Source organism: Scyliorhinus torazame, chromosome 7 (assembly GCF_047496885.1).
Source record: "Scyliorhinus torazame isolate Kashiwa2021f chromosome 7, sScyTor2.1, whole genome shotgun sequence".
In the NCBI taxonomy this organism is placed as follows: domain Eukaryota; kingdom Metazoa; phylum Chordata; class Chondrichthyes; order Carcharhiniformes; family Scyliorhinidae; genus Scyliorhinus; species Scyliorhinus torazame.
Window position 1 is genome coordinate 232,939,207 of NC_092713.1, and position 15,966 is coordinate 232,955,172.

The window sequence follows — 15,966 nt, forward strand, 5'->3', positions numbered from 1 at the left end:
GTAAGTGAAAGAGCTAACACTTTGCACAAAAGTATGAACTTTGACCGAAATGATCAAAATCAGTAAAAAGGGACCATTCTCACAGCAGCTTTGACATCAATATAGGTGATAAAATGGCATAAAGGATACCTTAAAATTGGGATTTAAAATTGCATAAATGGGGGCGGGGGGGGGGGGCAGGGGGGGGGGGGGCAGGGGGGGGCGCGGGGGTGAAAATTGAGATTCTACCCAGCAGTTCTGGTGGTTATTTAGCTAGAAATGGAAGATGCTGTCCCACTACTTCAAGAAAGTGTCATGTGAGAGTGCCTTTAAGAAATGGATGTTTACGCAATGTACCTTTAAGAAATGCAGTGATGTCAGAGTGTGGGTGGAGCTGGGCTTTAGATCAGCCATTTTGCAGTTTCGTTTTCAGTTTTGAGGAAAAGAGCTTGGGGTGTGTCTGTGTTTGCAGTGAGCTGGATCTGCTGTGATCTCTGCCATGAAAGACTATCTCTGGATCATTTGGGTGATTTAAAGTCATAATAGTAACGCCTTTAACCTGATGTGTTTCTGTTTAAAGGTGTTAAGTCTCTTGGATGTTGAAAGGAATAACTGAAGGATTATTCAGTGTTGTAATATTTTTGGGGTAATCTTTGAAGGAAGGGGTGTTAGGAGATCCAATGTTTATTTAAAAGGTTAAGTTGAGTTCATGGAATAAACATTGTTTTGTGTTTATCGGATTAAGAATGTTGGATCAACTTTTAGTATGAGTACATAGGTGCAAAATTCACAGAATCATAGATTGATTACAACACAGAGGAAGGCCAATTGGCCCATCATGTAGGTGCCAAGAGCAACTCAGCAAATTCCACTCCCCATAGCCCTGCATTTTTTTCCGCTTCAGGTTCTTGTCAAATTCCTTTTTGAAAGCCATGATCGAATCTGCTTCCACTACACTTACCAACAGTGCATTCTTAATTCTAACACTCAGTGGGCAAAAAGATTTTTCCTCATGGTGCTCCTTTAGCCAATCGCCTTAAATCGGCATCCTCTGGTTCTCGACCCTTCCACCAATGGGATCGGTCATGACTTTGAACACCCCTATCTTGTCTCAATCTTCTCTTCTCCAAGGAAAACAAACCCAGCTTCCCCAATCTATCCAGTCCCTCATCTCTGAAACCATTCTTGCAAATCTTTTCTATACCCTGCCTAAAGCCTTTACATCCTTCCTAAGGTGAGTGTTCAGAACTTTGTGTTTTATAAAGGTTCTTTATTACTTGTTTGCTTTTGTACTCTGTCACTTTATAAAGCCCTTCAAACCACTTTCACTGCCCTGTCCCATTTGGAGATTTCCCCAGGTCTCTTTTACTGCAACTCCTTTAGAAGTGTGCCTTTTACTTTCTATTGTGTCTCCTCCTTCTATTTAAAAATGAATTACTTCACACTTCTCTGCATTAAACTTAATCTGTCACCTGTCCGCCCATTCCATCAGTCTCTTGAAGTCTGCCGCTATTTTTGACCTGAATCTCAGATTTATAAGATGTCCAAACTGGCTTATTCATGCCTTTCCTTATTTAGGCAATACGCAAGTATGTTAATAATTTCCATTCTAGCTAATCATCACAGAATTTCACTACAACTCAACTTGAATTTGTTTGCTTTTTTTTGTAGGTGGAAGACAGTAATAGTTTTGCCCATTTGTTAATCAGTTTGCAATTATCCCCAAAACCTATGGACTGATTTTATCCAAAGGTGGTACACAGATTGGGAGGCACGGTGGCACTGCTGCCTCACAACTCGAGGGACCCGGATTCAATTCCCACCTTGCGTGACTGTGTGGAGTGTGCACGTTTTTGTGTCTGCGTGGATTTCCTCCGGGTTATCCGGTTTACTCCCACAGTTCAAAGATGCGCCGGTTAGGTGGATTGGCTATGTTAAATTGGCCCTTATTGTGGGTTTGCAGGAATAAGGTGGGGGATTGGGCCTAGGTTGTGCAGTCGTTCAACGGATTGGTGCAGACTCGATGGGCCGCATGGCCTCCTTCTGCACTGTAGGGATTCGACGATCTCAAGAAGCAGATTTGGATCCTGGAAATTTTGAAAGGGCCTATTAACAATAGGAGGTAGGGAAAATTGACGATTTAAGTTGTGGGTTGTTCTACTTCGAATGCTGTAGATCGTCTCAGCTGCTGTGGTGGAATTCATCACAGCTGTCAAAATGTGAGCAGAGTTTTCAGAGCAGTTTGTTGGTTGTGGATTAGCCGGAAGCTTCAATGAGATGGAAGCACTTAATAAAAAGATTTTCTTTTTTCAAATTTATGGCAGGGAAATGCCTCAAGGAAGAGTTACATAATTGTAATAATGTTGAGCTAACAAAGCATGGTGCAGGTATATCTACTGAGTATCGCCTTCACTTGTTTAACTTTAAATTTAATAAATGGCTCAAGCAACCAATCCATCATTGTGGGACGAAAACCCAAGTATTCAAGCTGAAGTGCTGGCCCTCCCTGTATTCCATGGGGAGGCTGCCTCCAGGCATCTACATTAATTTCCCAGAGGTGTTTGGGAGCAGATACCAACTGGAAAACTTCAGTGACCCTCTGACAATTGGCCTTACCAGGAGGCCCTGAACAAGTTAAACTGGCTACTCGTCACTTGCTGGCAGGTCGCCTGTTGCACCTCTCAATCACACCTTCTGGAAAATGGCCCAGAGTTGTTATGGAGCGGGGGAACTGACACATCTACATGTTGATCTTTCAGATTTTGTGTCCTGGAGGCGGTCCACCTTTCAGCCTCCGAATGCTCCTGGAGATCCATTTGCTTTCTCAGGAGTTCCATCCTCCGGCCTCAGGGTGCTCCCAGAGATCCATCTTCATTTTCACGAGAACCTTAGGAGGTGCATCTTCTTTCTGCAATAGTGAGTCAGTGATTTTGGGCGCCTTTCAATATGGTGCCCAGATATGAACTATGCGCCATCAGTCCTGACCAACCATGGAATACGATGCAAAACACCTGGGGCGGGATTCTCCGCAATCGGCGCGATGTCCGCCAACCGGCGCCAAAAACGGCGCGCATCAGTCCGGCATCGCGCTGCCCCAAAGATGCGGAATTCTCTGCATCTTGAGGGGCCGAGCCCTCACCTTGAGGGGCTAGGCCCACGCCGGACTGATTTCCGCCCCACCAGCTGGTGGGAAAGGCCTTTGGTGCCCCGCCACTGCCGCGGAAATGACTTTGCCGTGCGGCGCATGCGCGGGAGTGTCAGCGGCCGCTCACGGCATCCCCGCGCATGCGCAGTGGAGGGGGCCTCTTCCGCCTCTGCCATAGTGGAGACCATGGCGAAGGCGGAAGGAAAAGAGTGCCCCCACGGCACAGGTCCGCCCGCGGATCGGTGGGCCCCGATCGCGGGCCAGGCCACCGTGGGGGCACCCCCCCCCGGGGCCAGATCGCCCCGCGCCCCCCCCCCCAGGACCCCGGAGCCCGCCCACGCCACCTTGTCCCGCCAGTAAGAGAGGTGGTTTGATTCTCGCCAGCGGGACAGGCATTCCAGCAGCGGGACTTCGGCCCATCGCGGGCCGGAGAATCGCCGGGGGGGGGGGGGGGGGGGCGCGAACCGGCGCGGCGTGATTCCCATCCCCGCCGAATATCCGGTGCCGGAGAATTCGGCAACCGGCAGGGACGGGATTCACGCCAGCTCCCGGCGATTCTCTGACCCGGCGGGGGGTCGGAGAATTCCGCCCCAGGTTGCGTAATTAATTAGGTCGGTGCTGGAGAATATGACATGTTTCCCCACCAGTCTGCGCAGCGGGAAACTCTCCGGGTGGGATTTTCTGGATCCCCCTCTTCCCCCCCCCCCCACCCGCCCTCCCCCCCACCATAGCATGTTTTCCAGCGGCAGAGGTGATTCACCATTGGCCACTGGCAGGATCGTCTAGATGTGCACAGTAGGTGGATTGGTCACGTTAAATTGCCCTGAATTGGAAAAAATATTTGGATACTCTAAATTTATTTTTTAAAAGTCAATTTCGCATAGTGACTATTGTGTGGTGATAAACATTCTTCTGAAATATTTGCTATGCTCCAACACCCACCCATTATTTGATTTTAAATTTTCAATAAGCAGACTGCATTTTTACACACAGACCCGTGATGTTTACTCGGTCCAACCTTATTAATATCGGTCACGATAAATAGCTTACTGGTGAACATATCAAAAACCAAATACATCTTCCGCCAACTTAGAAGGCAGAGCATGTTTAGATAACTGGACCATTTTGTACAAGTTATACTACTGTTTAATGTTATATAGAAATAAAATGACTCAGCAGAAATATGGGCAAAATACTATTTAGTACAATTAGCAAATCACACTTAATGTTATTACTACGTAAATGTAAAAGAATTGGTTAGCCAACCACTGCTCTTGGGAAAATCTTGTTAACATACACTTTTTTAAAGTATTATTTACAGAAAGCTGCAAGTCACTCCCAGTGCATGTCGCAATACAATGGCTACAGATGCTGATCTTTAAAAAAGATCAAACAATTTCATTGATATGATCCAGTTATGTTCATGATGATGAAAGCAGCAGCGATGTTTTGTTCCAGTCCTAAACTTCACATTACATATGACTTTTTTCATCAGCCAGTTTAAAAACAAATGGCCAATTATTTGCCATATTTAACACCTGAAAACATATATACATAGATGTAGATTTAAGTAACTAGGCTGGAAGCCAATTAATCCATAGTTTTCATCAACTGAATTAAAATGTTAAACGTTGATCTGAAGTGGAAAAGGCAGGCATTCCACTGCACCTGCCATGCATTTGTCCATTCCCTCAACTTATCCAAATCACAGTGAAGCATCTCTGCCTCGTCTTCACAGCTCACCTTCTGTAGCCATGTAAAATGGCCACCTGCAAAGGACCATGGGAATTGTGGTCAATTTGGGACACAGACAGGTACACAGCCTCTGTGTCTTGTGCAAAGAAACCAGACTTGACTGAAACTTGTATCCATTAAGAGTCGATCACCATTTCCCCCAGGACAATAGAGTTTGAATCAAGGAGTTACAACAGTAGCAGACTAACTGGCGCCACCCCCCCTTATTTGGAAAGGCCTACGTGCCTGAGACAATGATAGCTGGGACCCGCCCAGCTATCGAGGTATCCGCCCCCTAATTGGCTGAGATCGATGAGAGTGATTGAAAACCCTATCGATCCATTGGACCTGGAGTAAGGACCGCCCAAAAGGGCGTGAAAGAGACGAAGGATAAAAAGCCCTGCGCACTAGAGATGTCTCTTTTGGGACCGGCCTGTGTGCGACCAACTGCAGCAGAACAACCAAGTTCAAGGACCCGCGATCATTTCTGAACGACGAGCCCAGCTGAGACGAACCCAACAACTTCCAAACTGACCACGTGGACCCGGATAAAGGCCTTATCTTGCACAGTGCCGGTCACTCGAAGTTAAGTCAAGGTCATCTTAATCGTTAGGTGTAGTTTAGTACGGAGCCGCGTGTGTTATTACATAGAGATACAAGTCTTGTGTTATTAATAAACTGTGTTTTTGAGCTAACATATTGGTTGTGTGGTCATTTGGTCGATATAAGAAACAGCTTGTGGTTCACCCCAAAGTAAAGAAGGCAACAGCTCCCACCCAGTTTTGTGTCATCTGCAAATTTGGAGATATTACATTTAGTCCCCTCATCGAAATCATTAGGGCTGGATTCTCCCACCCCACCCGTGGCGTTCTTGCCGCATGCAATGGACAAATCCATTGAATTTGGGCGGGATTCTCTGGTTGCCGGGTGGACGTGGCCAGGAAATCCCTCCCTAATACATATTGTGAATAGCTGGGATCCGAGCACTGATTCCTGCAGTATCCCACTCATCACTGCTTAATTGATTTATGACAGTTTACACTGAAACATCACTACATGCAAACTTCCTTGATTATTTGTGAAGCTTCCGAAATATGTTTAGCAATATCTGCTGTTGTTTATTTGCATTGCTTTGCCCAGATTCCTGCATTTACACAAAGAATACACTAGTGTAGGTTGACACCAGAAGTATAGGCATAACAGTCTGATATCAATAGAAATAAGGGGCGGGATTCTACCATCGGGCGGCTAAGTGCCGATGCCGGCGTAAAAACGGGGGTGTTTTACTCCGGCGTCGGCGCCCGTTCCAGGACCCCATTCTGCGGCCCACAGGGGGCTAGCATGGTGCTGGAGTGGTACACACCGGTCTAGCTGCCGATCTCGGCCTGAACCCGGTGCCGCTTGGTCCACGCATGCGCAGATGGACCGGCGCCAACTAGCGCATGCGCAGTGGCCTTCTTCCCCGCACCGGCCCCGACGCCAAATGCCGCAGGGCTACAGGAGCCAGCGCGGAGGAAAGGAGGCCGGGGGACAGAGAGGCCAGCCCGCCGATCAGTGGGCCCCGATCGCGGGCCAGGCCACTACCGAGGCCCCCGCTGGGGCCGGACCCCCCCTCCCTCCCACAGGCCACCCTGGACCCTTTAATGCCGAGGTCCCGCCGGCTCAGAGGATGTTAGAATGGCGCCGGCGGGACTCGGCTTTTTGATGAGGGCCGCTCGGCCCATCCGGGCCGGAGAAGAGCCGGCCCGGGCCGGTGAGTCGTCGCATACCCCGACCGGCGTCGCGCCGACCACACCAGCCCCAATGGGGCCGATCCTCCGCTTCACGTCCCGGCATCGGGGTGGCATGGCGCGATCCGCGCAGCCCGCCGGCGATTCTCTGACTCGGCGGGGGGGGTCGGGGAATCTCGCCTCAAAATTTTTCAAGTTTGATACCAATTTGTTTTTGCAATTTTTAAAAGAAGTTTTTTCTATGATCTACAAATCTTCATCATTTTGAAAACCTGCATTAGTCCTTTCACAAACCTTTACTCCAACAAGTTTAATTTTGTGAGTCTCTCTCTTCATAATTTCGATATCTAAAACCTGCAGTCCTTGTTGATCTTTTTCTCTGAACTTTCGGCAACATGTCTATACACTTTGAAAGGTTGAGGACAAAGATTTGCAGATAATATCCAAAATGTGATTTCACTGATGCATTATCTCAGATTAAAGTGGTTTTCTCAAGATCTGATGTTCTCATGCTAACAACTTCAATAAACACACAAAAATATTTCTTTGCCAATAATCAAATCTCCATTTTTTCCAACATGAATTACCTTACATTTCACAGCATTATCAAGCATCGGCGATTTCTTATTTAATTTATACTGATTTCTTTGAATGTTATCAATCTCTGCTATGATATTGGTTTGTTCATAAAACTTCCTGTCATGAGCATGTTTTATAGCATTACTGGAAGCCATTTCCTTCATAATGCTTAAAAAGAAAAAGAAACACTTGCATTTATATAGCGCCTTTCACAACTTCAGACTATTTCAGGATATTTTACAGCCAATTAAGTATTTTGACAGTTAATTACTCTTGTGATTTAAGAAATGCAGCCGCCAAATTGCACATTCAGATCCCATAACAAAATGGAATAAATAACCTGATAATTGCTTTCCCTTCAGGGACATTAACAGATGTTAATAATCTCACCTAAAAACAAACTAATAGCAATCTTCATCTCGAGGTCAAACACAATACACACATTGCCTTTTTTGTAATAATCAAATACAAAAGTAGATATGGTAGCATTGTAATTATTTTACTAAACCAGTCCTCCAAAGCCCTAGATTGGCAATATGGAGAGATGAATTCAGATTAAACCATGTCGATGGGGGAAGTTCAATTAAGTTAACTGAATAAATCTGAAATAAAAAGGGGAATGGTAACCACAATCCACTGAAGCAATTCATGTCCAAATGCAGCAAGACCTGGACAATATCCAGGCTTGGGCTGACAAGTGGCAAGTTATATTCATGCCAGTAAGTGGCAGGCAATGACCATCTCCAACAAGAGACGATCTAACTATCGGCCCTTGATATTCAATGGCATTACCATTACTGAATCCCGTATTAGCACCATCTGGGGGGGGGGGGGGTTTACCATTGACCAGAAACTGAACTGGACTAGCTATGTAAATACTGTGGCTACCAGAGCAGGTCAAATGTTAGAAATCCTCTGGCAAGTAATTTACCCCTGATTCACCAAAGCCTGTCCACCTTCTACAAAGCACAAGTCAGGAGTGTAACAGAATACTCTCCACTTTCCTGGATGAGTGCAGCTCCAAAAACACTCAAGAAGTTTGACACCATCAAGAAAAAAAACAGCCCACTTGATTGCTACCCCTTCCACAAACATTCAAACCCTCCACCACCGACGAACAGTGGCAGCCGTGTGAACCATCTACAGGATGCACTGCAGTAACTCACCAAGGTTCCTTACGCAGCACCTTCCACAACCCACATCCACTACCTTCTAGAAGGACAAGAGCAGCAGATACCTGGGAACACCACCACCTGGAGGTTCCCCTCCAAGTCACCATCCTGACTTGGAAATATATCACCTTGTGTACCTACACATCGGGGGCTGCAGTGTTTCAAGAAGGCAGTTCACCTACACCTTCAGACGGGCAACTAGGGATGGGCCATAAACAATGGCTTAGACAGCGACACCCATATCCCGTAAATGATTTTTTTTTTAAACGATACTGCAGATTGTCGTAAGGTAAGCTGTTGTCCTTAGTCAGTCTGGTCTATGTGAGACTCGAGACCCAGAGCAATGCAATTGGCTCTTAACTATTTTCTGAAATGGTCTAAAAAAGCCATTCAGCTGCATTAAAACTGCTATGATGGATTGCAGTGGTTTAAAAAAAGTGGCTCAGCGCCTCATTCTCAAGGACAATTAACATTAGGCAATAAATGCTGGTCTTGCCAGAGATGTCCGCATCCTGTGAATAAATAAAAAAGGACATTGAATTATCGCTGTGGGCTTGGATAGGCATAAGAGTGTCATCAATCACTTCCTGTACCTGATAAACACCAACAACTCTAACCGAATTAGATTGACAGGTTTTAATGATCAGTAGAAATAAAGGTGACGTTCCCCCTATGTAAAGTATCAGTCACCCGTCTGAAGCATCTGTGAATGGCAGATTAGATGGTACTAATGTGCTAAACTGTAAATAACTGGAAACATAAAAATTAAAGTTATGGGGGCAGGATTCTCCGACCACCCGCCGGGTCAGACAATGGCTGGGGGGTGGTGTAAATCCCCCCCCCCCCCCCCCCCCACCCGCCGCCCGCCGAATTCTCCGAAGGGTGAAAAGTCGGCAGGGCGTCAATCGCGCCGCCCGCCTCGGAGAATGGCAGGGGCGGGCGGGAGGCAATGGATTCCGGGGCTGCCCATATTCTCCCGGCCGGATGGGCCGAAGTTACGTCGGCGTAAATCAAAACACCTTTTTAACGGTGTCAACCAGTGCTGATGGTCGACGCCGTCCAGCGTGGAGGTAGGTCACGGCCTGGGGGGTGGCCGCAGGAGAGGGGATGGCGTGGCCGCAGTCTGTGTGTGTGGGGGAGAGGTGTGTGTGGGTGTGTGAGCGGCGGGGGGGGGGGGGGGTTGGGCTTTGGGGGAGTGCCGGGGGCGGGGGGGGGATGACTGCCGGGGACGGGGGGATGAGTGCCGGGGACGGGGGGGATGAGTGCCGGGGACGGGGGGGATGAGTGCCGGGGACGGGGGGGATGAGTGCCGGGGACGGGGGGGATGAGTGCCGGGGACGGGGGGGATGAGTGCCGGGGACGGGGGGGATGAGTGCCGGGGACGGGGGGGATTGAGTGCCGGGGACGGGGGGGATGAGTGCCGGGGACGGGGGGGATGAGTGCCGGGGACGGGGGGGATGAGTGCCGGGGACGGGGGGGATGAGTGCCGGGGACGGGGGGGATGAGTGCTGGGGACGGGGGGTGAGTGCCGGCAAGGGGGGCGGGGGGGGATGGGTGCCGGGGACAGGGGGGGTGAGTGCCGGGGACGCGGGGATGAGTGCTGGGTATGGGGGGGATGAGTGCCGGGGACGGGGGGATGAGTGCCGGGTACGGGGGGATGGTGCCGGGGATGGGGGGGGTGAGTGCCGGGGACAGGGCTGTGAGTGCCAAGGAGGAGGGGGTGAGTGCCGGCGAGGGGGATGGGGGGGGATGAGTGCCGGCGACGGGTGGGGGAGTGCCGGGGAGAGGGTGGTGAGTGCCAGGTACGGGGGCGTGAGTGCCGGCGAGGGGGAAGGGGGAGAGGGTGAGTGCCGGGGACGGGGGGTGCGAGGGCAAGGGAGTTTGTCCGCCTGGCCAGGTGCCATCCTCCAACAGTCGCGCCCATGCAGCCCATGCCACCTGGCTGGGGTAGGGGGGTACGGGCAATGGTGACATGTTGTCGTTCCCCCCCCCCTCCCCACCCCCGCAGGCCATTATATTTTCTGATCAGCCAGCGATGTTGACCGCCATGGCCGCAGCCGCTATTCTCCATGTTGCCCTGGAGGAGGAGGAGTAGGAGGAGGAGCGTGCCAGAGACGAGGCGCAGGCTGCCGCAGAGGAGCATGCCGCAGAGGGGCAGGCGGCAGCCGTCCAGGCTGGAGGGACACCCGCCCGACAGGACGAGGAGGAGGAGCAGGGGGAGCGCGTAGTGGAGGAGGAACACGAGGAGGGGGAGGAGGATGCCGCGGCGCCACGGCAACGGAGGCACCCGAGGAAGCCCCGTGTGTACCGGCCCCGGTTGTTGTACCAGGACCTCACGGACCGGGAATGCAGGAGGAGACTCCAGATGAGCTGGGAAACCGTGGCACACATCTGCCACATGCTGGCACACCTGGCACTGCGTGGTACTGGGGGGGGGGGGGGGGACGGACACCATCTCCCCGTGTCCGTCAAGGTTACGGGGGCCCTGAACTTTTATGCCACGGGGTCATTCCACATGCCAGGTGGGGGACCTGTCTGGCATCTCGCAGACATCGGTGCACCGGTGCATCCGGGCAGTGACAGACGCCCAATATGCCATTGCAGACCGCTACATCCGCTTCCCTGTGGACCGGGCCAGCCAGGATGCCCGGGCCGTGGGCTTCTCTGCTGTGGCCGGGTTTCCCGTGGTCCAGGGCGCGATCGATGGGATGTACGTCGCCGTGCGGCCACCTGCGGACCTATTCCATGAACATCCAGGTGGTCTGCGATCACCGCATGATTATCCTGCATGTCTGCACCCGGTACCCGGGAAGTGTACATAACTCATACATGTTGTCGTGATCTTACATCCCCGGCATGCACGAGGGACGCCCCCCCCCCGGCTGGGGGGCTGGTTGCTGGGCGACATGGGTTACCCATTGCGGTCGTGGCTGATGACGCCCATACGGAGGCCACGCAATGAGGCAGAGAACAGCTACAATGATGCCCATGTAGCGACAAGGGGTGTTTTAGAGAGATGCTTTGGCATGCTCAAAATGCATTTCAGGTGCCTGGACCTCTCTGGGGGAACCCTCCAGTATCGGTCAGATAGGGTCGGCCGCATCATTGTGGTGTGCTGCGTCCTGCACAACATAGCCCAGCAGAGGGGCGATGTTGCGCAGGCAGAGGAGGGAGGAGTGGAGGAGCAGCAGGAAGAGGCGCAGTCCTCCCCAGAAGAGAGGGATGGGGCAATGGTCAGGGCAGATGGGCTAGACATGGGCGGGTGGCTGTCCACCATTACCGGCTGGGCCAGCGGGCACGGGACAGGCTGATAGCCGCCCGCTTTACTGACTAGGGGGCGTGGGAATCGGCGAGTATGGCCACATACCGCACACCATGGCAACACCCTCACCACCCGTCCATTGCAGATCCAGCTGCGGCACAACGGCCGGGCTCACACAGTTGCCGGTGGACGCGTGTCTATTGCAGGCCATGGAGGATGATGACAACCCGCTCTGCAATGAGCTCCTGGCTCCACATCATTGGACAATGTCTGACCCATGCCCACAGTACCACCATCCACCCGGATCATCCCTGCATGCGGCTGTGACACTGCAGCGCACGGTCCCGTCCTCTGCCCGGGGGGATGGTGAGGGCAGCCCAGGGGGAAGGGGGCAGACTCAACTGAGGCTGATGTAAGACTACCCCTCACACACACACTGGCGCTCAACGTACATGACACCCCCGAACGCTTCGGACAGAGCACAAAGGCAGCTTCTGTAGGTGTTAAAGTGATTTTAATAACAAACAGTGCATACACGTGCCCTAGCCCCTAAAACTCGTCTGTGCCCTGCACCCATGCCAACTTACTCAGTGTCTGATTGTTTGGCCTTACGGGCCCTTTGACTACGCCTAGGTGGTTCCCCAGACGGTACAGCAGAACTGGAGGTAGACTCATGCGATTCCTGCCCTCTGACTCGGGATCCCTTTGGCGGTCGTTTCTCTGAGGCGTCCTGGCCTAAATGGGCCAGGCTGCGGCCCGGGCGACTGGGATGGCGAGCTGCCAGCCTGTCCTGCCCGTTGCCCACCCGATGCACCTGGGACGGAAGGTGGGGGGGGGGGGGGGGGAGTCCGAGGTGCTGCAGTGTTCCTGGACCTCCCCTACAGTGGGACCAGGGACGGGCGCCAGCAACTCCTCCTCCCTCGGGGTGCCCAATGGCCCCCAAGCCTCTACATGGGTCGGGGGTGTGAACGGACCGGCCATCCGACACCCCTCTGACACCTGGCGCTGCCAGTCCTGGAGGCCCGTGGTGGTATCGATAAGGGTCTGCAGGTTTGCAGCCATGGAGCTCAGGGAGTTGGCCATCCCTGTCTGTGACTGTGCGACGCCGGCTAGCACATGGGCAATGGTGCCGATGCCCTCAGCGATGGCCTGCAGAGACTGGGCGATGGCCTGCTGAGACTGGGCCATGGCCTGCAGGGATTGGGCCATGGCCTGCAGGGATTGGGCCATGGCCTGCAGGGATTGGGCCATGGCCTGCAGGGATTGGGCCATGGCCTGCAGGGATTGGGCCATGGCCTGCAGGGATTGGGCCATGGCCTGCAGGGATTGGGCCATGGCCTGCAGGGATTGGGCCATGGCCTGCAGGGATTGGGCCATGGCCTGCAGGGATTGGGCCATGGCCTGCAGGGATTGGGCCATGGCCTGCAGGGATTGGGCCATGGCCTGCAGGGATTGGGCCATGGCCTGCAGGGATTGGGCCATGGCCTGCAGGGATTGGGCCATGGCCTGCAGGGATTGGGCCATTGCCTGCAGGGATTGGGCCATTGCCTGCAGGGATTGGGCCATTGCCTGCAGGGATTGGGCCATTGCCTGCGCCTCTGCCATCTGCCGCTGGCGCTGGCTTATGGCCTCCTGTGAGAGGGCAGCCATGTCCTGGGCCACAGACGCCGCCTGCACGGAAAGCCCCAGGCCTCGCATACTGCTCCCCATATCTGACACCGTCGCACCCATTGCCTCCACCGTGGACGCCACCCGTGTGGTGTCGGCCTGGGTGGCACGCATGACCGACACCACTCCCAGCTCCTGGACGCGGGTGCACTCCTCCACCTGCGACTGCAGCTACTGGAAGCCGGCCGTCACCCTCTTCGCTCATCCCAGGTTCGGTGGTTGCAGTGGGGCTATGGGTGGGTGTGGTAACTCCAGGAACCCGGGATCCATCTGGGCGGCAGATGTTCGCTTGTGCCAGGATGCCCTCCGACCTCCCGGCCCCTCTGCTGCTCCTACCCCCACCTGCTGTACCGGGACGGCTGTGTTGTGCGCACCAGTGAGTGTACCAGCCGCCTCATTACTAAAGTGCCCAACCGAGGTGAGTGTCTCTGCGATGGTGGAGGGTGTTGGAGACAGCAGTGGCGTTGTGTGGTGCGCATCGTCCAACTCTGAGTCCATGGTACTTTGGGGTGGGGGTTCATCTACACCCATCCACTCTGTATTACTGTCCGGTATTTCAGTTTCCTGGGTAGGGATCTCCTGGGTAGGGGTGTCCTGGGTAGGGGTCTCCTGGGTAGGGGTGTCCTGGGTAGGGGTGTCCTGGGTAGGGGTGTCCTGGGTAGGGGTGTCCTGGGTAGGGGTGTCCTGGGTAGGGGTGTCCTGGGTAGGGGTCTCCTGGGTAGGGGTCTCCTGGGTAGGGGTCTCCTGGGTAGGAGTGTCCTGGGTAGGGGTGTCCTGGGTAGGGGTGTCCTGGGTAGGGGTGTCCTGGGTAGGGGTGTCCTGGGTAGGGGTGTCCTGGGTAGGGGTTTCATGGCTCGGCTGCGGCGGGGGCCAGTGGCTGCCCCGCTCGTCGCTGTGTGGCACACGCCTGCGTCGCCACACCTGTACGAGACGGGGGCGTCGTCTCCCTATTGCTCCAGGTCTCTCCGTCTCCCGTGGTCGCCCTGGGGCATCCTGCGGGCGTCGCGTGCCAGAGGGTCCGGGTCTCTCCGTCTCCCATGGTCGCCCTGGGGCATCCTGTGGGCGTCGCGTGCCAGAGGGTCCGGGTCTCTCCTTATCCCGTGGTCGCCCTGGGGCATCCTGCGGGCATCGCGTGCCAGAGGGTCCGGGTCTCTCCATATCCCATGGTCGCCCTGGGGCATCCTGCGGGCGGTCGGCATCTGCGGGGATGGGTGCCTCGACGTTTGCTCCTGCGATACACAATGAAGCATGCATGGTTAGACACGCAGGCGGTGATCGGGTGATATGGGGGAGGGGGGATATGGGGGATATGGGGAGGGGGATATGGGAGAAATGGGGGAAGGGTGATGTGGGGGATATGGGGGAGAGGGGATATGGGGGAGGTGGGTATTGGGGAAGGGGGATATGGGAGATATGGGGTAAGGGGGATATGGGGGAGGGGGGATATGGGGGAAGGGGGTTAGGGGAGATATGGGGGAAAGGGATATGGGGGAAAGGGATATGGGGGAAGGGGGATGTGGGGTATATGGGGGAAGGGGGATGTGGGGAGGGGGATATGGGGGAGGGGGGATATGGGAGATATGGGGAAGGGGGACATGGGGGATGAGGATATGGGGACGGGCTGTCGGTGCCTCGCTTGCTGGTGGGCCCCCGACCTCTGCATCGGCAACCTCCCGGTCCTCAGGTCCACCAGTCAGTTCCAGGGCCCTTTCCTCATGTACGGTGAGTGGCCTCTCATCAGCGGGGCCCCCTCCAGTCCTCTCATGCTCCCTATTGTTGTGTGCGCGCTTCTCCTGTGGGGGGCGGGTTGGTGGCAGGGGTATAAAGGGCAACAGTGTTAGACAGATATATGAATGCACGCCATCGGTTGGGCGTATAGTGCAGAGGTTAGGATTAGGGTTGATTTCACCTGGGGGTGTGCCGCACATCGGGCAGGGAGGGAGGAGGGACTCACCCTGGCTGCCTTGACGAGGTTGTTCACCTTCTTGTGGCACTGGGTGCCTGTCCGTGGTGTCAGAGCCACAGCGCTGACGGCCTCTGCCACGTCCCTCCACAGACGCCGGCTGAGGTGTGGGGCGACCCTGCGGCCGTGTCCGGGGTACAGGGACTCCCTCTTCTCCTCCACTGCGTCCAGGAACGCCTCGATGTTGCGGTCCTGGAACCTCGGGGCTGCGCGGCAGGTGGCCATCTTGTCGGGTCTTCTGGGGTGGGGGGGCCGTCTTTTGAGCCGTTACGCCATGCGGCGTCAATGACGCCGCACGGCGTCACCGTCCACGTCGGGTGACGCCATCGTGAATGGCGTCACACTGCTGCTAGCCCATTCGGGGCCGGAGAATTTGCATTGTTTGGGGGGGCCCAACGCCGGAGTGATCCGTGCCATTTTTGGCGCCGGGTCCCGGACATCGCGCCAGTTTTCGGAGAATCCCACGTCACTTCGGTGGCACTGACCTTAATGTTGGAGGATACCTACTGCAAAACCTCAGCTGCACGATGTAATGCTGTGCAATCATAGTGAGGTGAGGGGTAACATAGCAAGTCTGAACAGTGTGCACTTAGCTAATATCGTTCGCATTTCTTCTGCACTTATGGTTCATCATCCTCCCACTAAATCAAGTAGCAGATGAGCAATGAAAACAATACTCATTGTGCACAACTTTCTGTCAGCAGAAAATCATCAGCATTACAGCTTCAGCAACC

General features: G+C 53.9%; 1 protein-coding gene across 1 annotated transcript in view; it reads right to left on the reverse strand.

The window, feature by feature from the left end:
* Window positions 1-15,966, reverse strand: part of LOC140427454 (probable E3 ubiquitin-protein ligase MID2) — a 211,044-nt gene that overhangs the window by 172,850 nt on the left and 22,228 nt on the right. The window lies entirely within an intron of this gene.